The sequence below is a fragment of the Mastomys coucha genome, unplaced genomic scaffold, assembly GCF_008632895.1.
Source record: "Mastomys coucha isolate ucsf_1 unplaced genomic scaffold, UCSF_Mcou_1 pScaffold9, whole genome shotgun sequence".
Lineage (NCBI taxonomy): Eukaryota > Metazoa > Chordata > Mammalia > Rodentia > Muridae > Mastomys > Mastomys coucha.
In genome coordinates, this window is record NW_022196915.1 from 95509119 (window position 1) to 95518650 (window position 9532).

Here is a 9532-nt window from a genome sequence, read left to right on the forward strand (position 1 = left end):
GTTAGTGGGCAAGCAATGGTCACAATTGTTTTGTGTTTTGCTAAGACCTTGATCCATTCGTTAAACATCAGCCCTTGCACAAGAGAAACCAATCACTCTGGCTGTCTTGTTTTAGGCTTTGCTTTAAGAGTTCCTACTCCCCAGTCTAGCTGGGTAAGCTAGATTTACACATGAAGAATTTCTGTGAACTTATTTACCTTGTCTGTGTGAAACAGAAATTTCTGTTGTGGCTAACAAGTATCATTTGACACAGATACTTGAGGGACTGCCCCTGTAAATGTCTTTGGTTTTGCCATTCAGCAACTTGTCAACTCTGTAAGACCAGCACTATTCAGGACATTGTAGTCAATTTTGCAATCATAGATCTGACTCCTACATTTCATAACAAACCAAAATAATATATCGTAGTTATAAAATCAGTGTAAGAGGACAAAGCCTTTCTTCTCAAAAAGACATCAGTGGTAATGTCCTCAAAACATATATCTAAAATAGAAGCATTTGTCCACAAGGAATAGTTTTCAAAGTAGAAGGACCAGACTGTGTGGAAGGTACCTGTGCTATTTGAAACAGATTCAACACCCTCTTAGTGTCACTACTGTCCTTTTATAAGAAGCAACTGGAGAGCTAGAAACTTTCGTTAAGTGCGCTCTCTTCTCCAGGGTTTACGAATCGTGGGGCTAAAGAGCCATTCAGGTTTTTCTTTTAGAATCATCCCTCCTAATGTTAAGTCTCATGCCAGAAAGTTGATTTTCAATACAAAACCAGGTCTCTGCTTCAGAAATTATAGCTATAATTTACTTTTGTGTGTCTGCAAAGCTCTATGACACATCCTAAACCACACTGATCTTTCAGCACAAAATTTATTAAATACATACTTTAATATTATGACAGGATTGTTACAGTTTCTAAAATAACAACTCTGAGAAATGTACCCCTTCTTTGTTTCTCTCTGTCTTTCTTTCTTCCTTCCTTCTTTGTAGTTCATATTGGCACACATGACTGTGATAGCTTCCGGAACATCATAGCACGTGTGGCCTGCTCCTCTATATAGAAGGGAGAAATTTTCCACTTGAAAGCCCTTTAAACAAAGGCTTTCAGTCCAAAGGATAAGGAAGCAGTGGCAGGGTACTTGGAGGGATCAGATATGTTTACTCTAAATATACAGATGGGAGAGCAATGAATAAAAGGGAAATTTTCAGATATTGTCCTACACACCAGGAAATATACATAATTTGAAATCCATTTTAAGGTCAGGCTTTTAAAGTTCAATGTTTATATTTTTATATGTGCCATTTATGTATTTATTTATGTATGTATTTATTTATTTATTATTGGATAGCTTATTTGTTTACATTTCAAATGTTATCCCCTTTCATGGTTTCCCCTCTAGAGACACCCTATTCCAACCTTCTGTGAGAGTGCTCCCACACCAACCTACCCACTCCTGCCTCCCTGCCCTGAGAATGAACTTCAAACAGATTTTCTCTTCATAATGTTATTCTGACCACATATCTGAAATTCCAAAGGAACAGAAGAACACCTTGAGGAAATTTAGATGTATGGTCATCAAAGATATCAATAAGTGAAAAAAATCATGCTGATTTGATAAACAGGTGTATGACACTTAGAGGAAAGGTGAGAAAAATGTGCTCAGGTTGTGCTGCTGTTGCCTGCTCAGGTGCAGAGGTAACACCTTTTCATTACATCTATCTATCTATCTATCTATCTATCTATCTATCTATCTATCTGTCTGTCTGTCTGTCTGTCTGTCTGTCTGTGTCTGTCTGTCTGTCTGTCTATCTATCTGTCATCCATCAATCTATCATCCATCTATCCATCTATCATCCATTCATCCATCATCTATTCATTCATTCATCTACCACCCATCCATCTATCATCCATTCATCTATCTATCTATCTATCTATCTATCTATCTATCTATCTATCTCTTCTCTCTTTCCCTCCCCCCTCTTTCAATGTGTGTGTGTGTGTGTGTGTGTGTGTGTGTGTATGTGTGTGTTTGTCCATGCAGATGTCAAAGAGATCAATCTCAGAAGTGATTCCTCAATAACTTTTCACTTTGTTGTTTCTTGTTTCTTTTGAGACAGGGACTCTCACTGTCCTAAAGCTCAAGTCAAAACCAAAACACCACCACCAACAATAAAACAAAACAAAAACAAAAACTTAGTAATTTAAATCATCAAAGAGTAAATCTATATGACTCTGTCCTCTTTGGAATTGGAACAAACATGAGTGGCCTGTATTCACTGAAAATCTCATGTAATGTTTTCACTGAAGAGACACTGAAGTGGAGACCAGACTTAAATGGAATTTTTCATTTAGGGAAAAACATCTAAGTGGATAGTTTCCTGCACTGCCAAATATTTACTGTGATGTTATCTGGAAAAAAAGTAGCTGTGCTGCAGATGTTGTTTGGTGATAGATTGCCTGCCTCATATGCATAAATCAATGTTTGACCTCCAGCACAAAGAGCAAACAAAACAGATTCAATAAATATAAACAAAATTAAAAACTGGGTATCTAGACCACCTGGAAGGAGCTCATCATTGTGCATGTACCAGAGAAGGTTAGTTCTATTTAGAAACAGAATTAATTGCTGGAAGACAATGCACACACACACACACACACACACACACACACACACACACACACAGACACACACATAGAGTAAAGACTCATATAAGACACCCAGCTGCCAGGACAGAAAGGTCACTAGCAGGTTGTCTCAGCATGTAGAAGTACTTGTCAGACAGACACACAGCAAGAAATACTACTGATAATCATTTTTTTAAATTTAGAATTAGGTCTATTTACTGATTTTTTTTTCTGAGACAGGGTTTCTCTGTGTATCCCTGGCTGTCCTGAAACTCACTCTGTAGCCCAGGATAGCCTCAAACTCAGAAATCTGCCTGCCTCTGCCTCCCAAGTGCTGGGATCAAAGGCGTGTGCCACCACCACCTTATTTACTGATTTTTTTTCATGGTAACAAAAGTCACCTTTTAATTAATCACATATTTTAATTGGCATATTTGTATTCCAATCAGTTTAATAGCTTTAAAACTTTTAAATGAGAATTCATAATTTTCAGTAGAGTTACTATAATCACAGATAAAAAAGATTATTTTTTTAAGTATTGTACTTTTGTGTGCATGTACATGTTTTGCCTATATATTTGTTTGAAATATGCATTCAGCCCCTATAGAAGAGGCCATGGAATCCTCTGTGAATGGAGCTACATATTATTATGAGCTATTGTATAGTGTTGGTTATTGAATGTTGGTCTATTTGAAAAGCAGCAGATGCTTATAAACTCAAGACATCTCTCAGGAAACTGAAATCCTGATTTGTAACAACTTTCAAATATAAAATCAATACAGCATTAATTACTTTCCTACTGTTGGTAAGAGACACCGTGACCAAGGAGACATATAAAAGAAATGGTTTTTTAGGGCTCATCATTGTAGCAGTTTAGAATTCATGACCAGGAGGGGCAGCATGGCAGCACCGGGCAGGCTTATTACTACAGCATTTGCTAAGAGCTCACATCTTAACAACAAGCAGGAAGGAGAAAGAGAGCAATAACTGGAGATGCTGTGGATCTTTTGAACCTCCAAGCCCATCCTAAGTTACATACTTCTGCCAAAAAGACCTCATTTCTCATCTTTCCTAAACTATTTCTGGACTGAGACCAAGCTTTCCAAAATATGAGCCTATGCGGCCACTCCAAGGAGAAAAATAAAGGCAATTTTAAATTATATCTTTATATTCCCGAGGAATGTCATTACAAATCAGAACATAGCAATGTAATTCAATCTTCATCTCCTTGGGTACAACACTGGCTTCAAAAATGGATGCCTCTGACTTGTCAAAAGTTAAAAAAAACAATGTCCTGTATGTCATTGTATAGCTTAGTCTTCTTCTGGCCTCACAGTGGGTGTGGATACTGCATCACAGTGGGCGTGGATATGCGTCACAGTGGGCGTGGATACTGCCTCACAGGGCGTGGATACTGCCTCACAGTGGGCGTGGATACTTCCTCATAGTGGGCGTGGATGCTGCCTCACAGTGGGCGTGGATACTGCCTCACAGTGGGCGTGGATACTGCCTCTGTCTTTTCCCTGCTTGGGGATTCCTTCAATCCAACGGGGTTTCCTCGTCCAGCTTGAATGTGAGTGGAGATAACTAGTGTTATGGAAACTTAATATGTCATATTTGTTTGGTATCCCTGAAGGCTGCACTTGGCTTTTGTTGATCAAACCACAGAAATTATATGAACTAATTTTCTTTCTTTTTTTATCTTGTCTTCTTAAAAAACATGCCTATTGATCAAGTATCAGGGACAATTAATAAGCTCTATTCTAAAGAACGAGAACTTGTAAATGTACACACAGAAAGCCTCAGCACAGGAAAGCTTTGCTACATAACAGATTAGGAAAATCATCAATAATTTGGATGAAGCCTAAAGGCTATCCACACGGATGTTAGAAAGTGCTGAATTGTGGAAAAATAAATGCATTCTACTCCAGCACACTTGCAAGGCTTCGACTTCAAAGATATAGAGTATGATAGAGATAAGCTTCCCTCCACTTTCCACATAACTCTATTTACATTCCCAGGCTGCCGAAGTTTGGGGAAAAATATACAATTTAAAAGAAATATTTCTTTTGTCTTCTGAATTAATCTCTCTCTCTCTCTCTCTCTCTCTCTCTCTCTCTCTCTCTCTCTCTATTTCTCATAAGAAAAACTTTGGATGTGCTCCTGCTTCATGAGATAAAAATAGAATTCAATCTGTATGAGGTGGCAGAACCTAAATATATGGTATTTTCCTGACCCAACTCTTGAAAGACATGGAATAGGAAAGCTATGTTTGATGCTATTCAGAGACTGAAATTATGTTCTCTGGCAGAATTCAGATAGGAGGGCTGCATGTTTTCTCCCTCATTTTGTGCTTCCAGATTGTTTCTAAATGAACTCTAAATGCACTGAAAGCTTCTGGCTTGGTGCTGTCCTTGCAAATACCTGGTTTGAGCTTCATAAAGCTTGAGCATACTTCCTTAGGAAGGCCCAGTAACAGCCATCAACATATAATTCTTCATATAATTTCTGTGGTTTGATCAAGAAAGCTAATTTTTGTGTAATTAGATGTGCCCTTTTGTGTGATTTGCTTAAAATTATTATATTGGAATCTTCAGATTCAATGTGATGAGATTAGGCAAAATGAGAATTGAGTTGTAATTATGTCATGAAGGAAGGCAGTTTCATTTATAATTAGTGTCCTTGTAAAAAGAACTTAGAGAACTCTCATCCTTCCCACCATGAAGAGAAGATAGACATCTATACAGAGGAAACATGCATTTTCTCAACTCTAGAACTATCTGTTTCTGGATCTTGGACTACCTCCAGAATCTTCAGGGTAGTTGTATTGTCTTTACAATTGATTCCGTTTGTAATGGGTTGCTATAGCAGCCTGACAGTGCTAAGACATTAATAGAGTCTGCAAGACGTCACTGAGCAAAATATTTCCTAGGTAAAACTTGTGGTCTGCAAAACTTTCTTCCTTTGACATAAGTTGTATACATTCATCTTCAGAAAAATTAAAAGTATTTGAAAACATTAGAATAATTAATATCAGTCAAAATCAGTCCACATTAGGATGGAAATCAGTTTAGGATCATCCAGGAAAGCTTTTCTAAATTCATCACTTTATGTGTTTCCCTTTATAGGTATTTTTTAATAGCTAAGAATTATCCTAGTATATATCAAGCATTTATGATAGTAATTAAAATATATCGAAATGATTGTATAAAACAATGCATTCTACATCAACAGTTCATACCTCATCAATAACACTACAATTTCTAGGTTATCAGTAACTCTTGCTATGGAGAAAATTCAAATAAACACAATTTGGGTATAGTTGTGAAAAGTACAACCTTTAAAAGAAAAGATGGCTTTTTTCTAGAACTTACCTCAGTAATACTACTACTAAATGCTATACAATATTCTTCTGAGGAACTGAAATAGTAAACAGTTGTAGATAATATTTCTCAGTTGGAATTAAGTATGAGGAAGGGAGAGGGAAGGCAGTTGCCTGAATGTCTACAATAAAAAGTGACTCGTGACTCACAGATGATGACACCTCACAATTTCAAAGCAGGAGGCTAGTCTTTAAATACATTGGTCTTTGAACTCTTTCTATGTTTATCTGCTTTTGTTGTAAGGCTAATTGCTCTAATAACTCAGAACAAAGAGCTTTGGAGAAAGTAGCTACAGAGAAAAAGTACTCTACTCAGTTTAAAAAAGATATAATTAGAAGAATACAATATATTAAAAACAATTTAAAGAAGGGGAACATGCATTATTATTATTATTATTATTTATTTCCATAGATAATCCATAAATTATGTTATCAACCATCAGGGACACATACAAAGAATGTAATTAATTTGCTGTGTTTTTAATTTCAGTTCAGATTTCAAAGTGAATTGGTATGTAAGTAGAGAATAGGATATCTACAACTTGTGTACTAACTTAAAGTAACAAAAACAAAACATTATTTTTCAAAAGCATTTGACCCTCATTTTTTTTTCTGGTTTTCAAAATAATCTGTTTAGCATGAGTAATATGAAAGATCTTGATGTGCATTACTATTCTTCATCTATCTGTTTTAAACTTAGATTTTTGCCTAATTTATACTGTAACTTAACAAAATATAATCAGTACATTTGAATATTTTCATTCACAGTGATGCCTAAACAACAGAAAGACTCAACGAAAAAAGAGAATTTCATATCAATTTCCCTTATGAACAGTAATGCAAACATACTCAAGAAAATATTCCAAACCAAATCCAAGATGACATCAAAAACATTATCCAACATGATCAAATAGACTTCGTTCCAGGATGCAGAGATGGTTCAACATATGAAAATCCATCAATATAATCCTTCAATGAACCAATTGAAAGAAAAAAAGTACCACATGATGTTCTCATTAGATGTTGAAAAAGCCATTCACAAATCTAACATGTCTTCATGATAAAAGTCTTGGTAAAGTCTTGATATCAATCAAAGATACATATACCTAACCCCAATAAAGGCAATATACAGCAAGCCAATAGCCAACATAAAATTGAATGGAGAAAAACTTAAAGCAAATCCACTAAAATCAAGGACAAGGCAACACCGTGCACACTCTCCCTATCTACTCAATATAGTACTCAAAGTTCTAGCCAGAGCAATAAATCAACTGATGGAGATAAAGTTGATAAAAATTGGAAAGGAAGATGTCAAAATGTCAGTACTTGCAAAAGATAAGATAGTGTATATAAACGAGCCCCAAAAACCTACCAGAGAACTCCTATAGCTAAATAACTCTTTCAGCAATATGGCTGGATAGAAAATTAACTGTTAAAGCTGCTGACACATATATACATATATATCATATACATATATATCATATACATATACACATACACATATACATATATAATCACTTTTAATAATAATAGTAAAGAAAAGGAGCCATAAGTGGTAGGGTAGGGGAGGGGAGGATGGCCATTGCAAAGGACAGTGTAGGGCCTGGCACTATGAAAGAGAAGGGGGAAATGACATAGCTATATTTTAATTCAAAAGTTTAAAATATATTAAGAGGTTTAAAATAAAGTCTTTTTAATTTAAAGATCCATCTGGAGCTAGAAATTTAAACACAAAATGTGGCAGACATTTTATTGTTTTGTCTCTATGTCAAGATACATATTAAATACAAGGGAAATAATACTATATGTTAATGAAATCTGTGTTAGTTTATGAAAATATCCATCACATTTGTAGAACTTTGGTGTTCTCATATGGTCATGTGTAAATGACACAGTGAATTCCACACTGTGTTCAGGGGAACATGATGAAAGCAGACAAGGTCTCAGTGGCCATGGGAAACACGAGAGCAGTTGTTCACAAACTACCATACAGTTGGGAATGCATACTGTCTAGAAAGACACAACCCAATCTGAGTACAGCACAAACATGCGTGGATGTCACTTACTCTGGCTAGTGTAATTATAGACACATTTATATACCTAAGGATTTTTACTTAAGGGACATTTGACACATTTAAGAATGTGAGAAAAGAGTATATGTGCCCATGAGCCAGTGGGGAGTAGGGAGAGGAGAGAGACAGAGACAGAGACAGAGACAGAGACAGAGAGACAGAGAGACAGAGAGAGACAGAGACAGAGTGACAAAGAGAGACAGAGAAACAAAGAGAAAAAGACAGAGGTAGAGAGGGAAGAAGACGTTATTGTCTGGTGTTTTAAACACTCATTACTTTTGAGATAGGGTATCTCACTGACTGTAGGTTTCAGCAACTTAGTTACACTGGAAAGGTGGCACCAGCGACCTTGCCGTCTCTGCCTCCCCAGAGCTGGCATGGCTGACTTAACACCGTGCTCCCTGTTTGCCTGTGGGTTCTGGGAAATCAAATTAAATTCCTAATATTCATGGAAAAAAAATAATGTGCACTGAGCTATCTGCACAGGCTTCTCTTTAAAAGTACTTCACTCTTAATTATTATATATTCACTTGCATACTACTTCCTCATTGATATGTAATTGATTTATTATTTTGAAATGTGAGTTTTAGTTTCTTGTTGGTTTGCATTTAACATTTTAGAAATCAAGAAACGTTTACTGTTTTTGTTTTATCTTGGTATTATAAATCAGAGTATTTCTGTTCCTAGGAAAGCCGAAAAGGAGCAGCTCCTGATCGCATGTTATCAGCTGAAGACATACAGAAGGCTTCTCCACAAACTGTTCCCATCTCTAATTCTGGTGTCATTATTATCTCTGTTGTAGTTGGTATTCTCTCTGTGTTTCTCTGCCTCTCTCTCCCTCTCCCTCTCTCACTCACCCGCATTTCCTTCTCTCTCCTTAATGACCCTGCAGTCCTTCTCTGATTTTGTTGTTGTAGCACATAGGGAAACTGGTATAATTTGAAAGTGTGTAGTGCATTTAAGAGGATCTGAGATTTCATTTATAGACAGATGAGAAGCTTTTAAGGAAGAAATCTAGTACTTTGAAGCCTCAAAGCTTTACAGAGAGACAGTTTTGAGGCCTGGTTCAAGTAAAAGTCAAGGAAAGTTAAATAGTTCACATTCTGGATTAACCACCTTTTGCTAATGGTGATTTAATCCATTAAATGATAAAGAAAAACAAGCCCTTTCCACCGTGCCTTAGGCACTCAGTAAACTTAAATTAAGTCCCCTAACTTCTGGGTTTCAGTTTTGTCCTTTATTTAAAACATTTCCAGATTAGTATTCTCTTAGCGATTTAAGTATATCTAGTCCATAGACATTATCCTTTAAACTGAGCTCTTTGATTTCCCAGAGCTAACAGTCCTGGGTGAGCTAATCATGAAGTGATTTGGTATTCTGACATCTGGTACTGTAGTGAGGGGTCTTTGTCAGCTCCTGACAGTTCTAGTATGTTGGATAAGCACCATTATTTCCTGACTCT

At 36.3% G+C, this 9532-nt stretch overlaps 1 long non-coding RNA gene across 1 annotated transcript; it reads left to right on the forward strand.

The window, feature by feature from the left end:
* Positions 1–4070: 4070 nt before the first annotated feature.
* On the forward strand, positions 4071–7127 carry LOC116085320. The gene is made up of 2 exons (XR_004116497.1): positions 4071–4189; positions 6767–7127. It is a non-coding gene; the product is annotated as an uncharacterized LOC116085320 (long non-coding RNA).
* The last annotated feature ends 2405 nt before the right edge of the window (positions 7128–9532 follow it).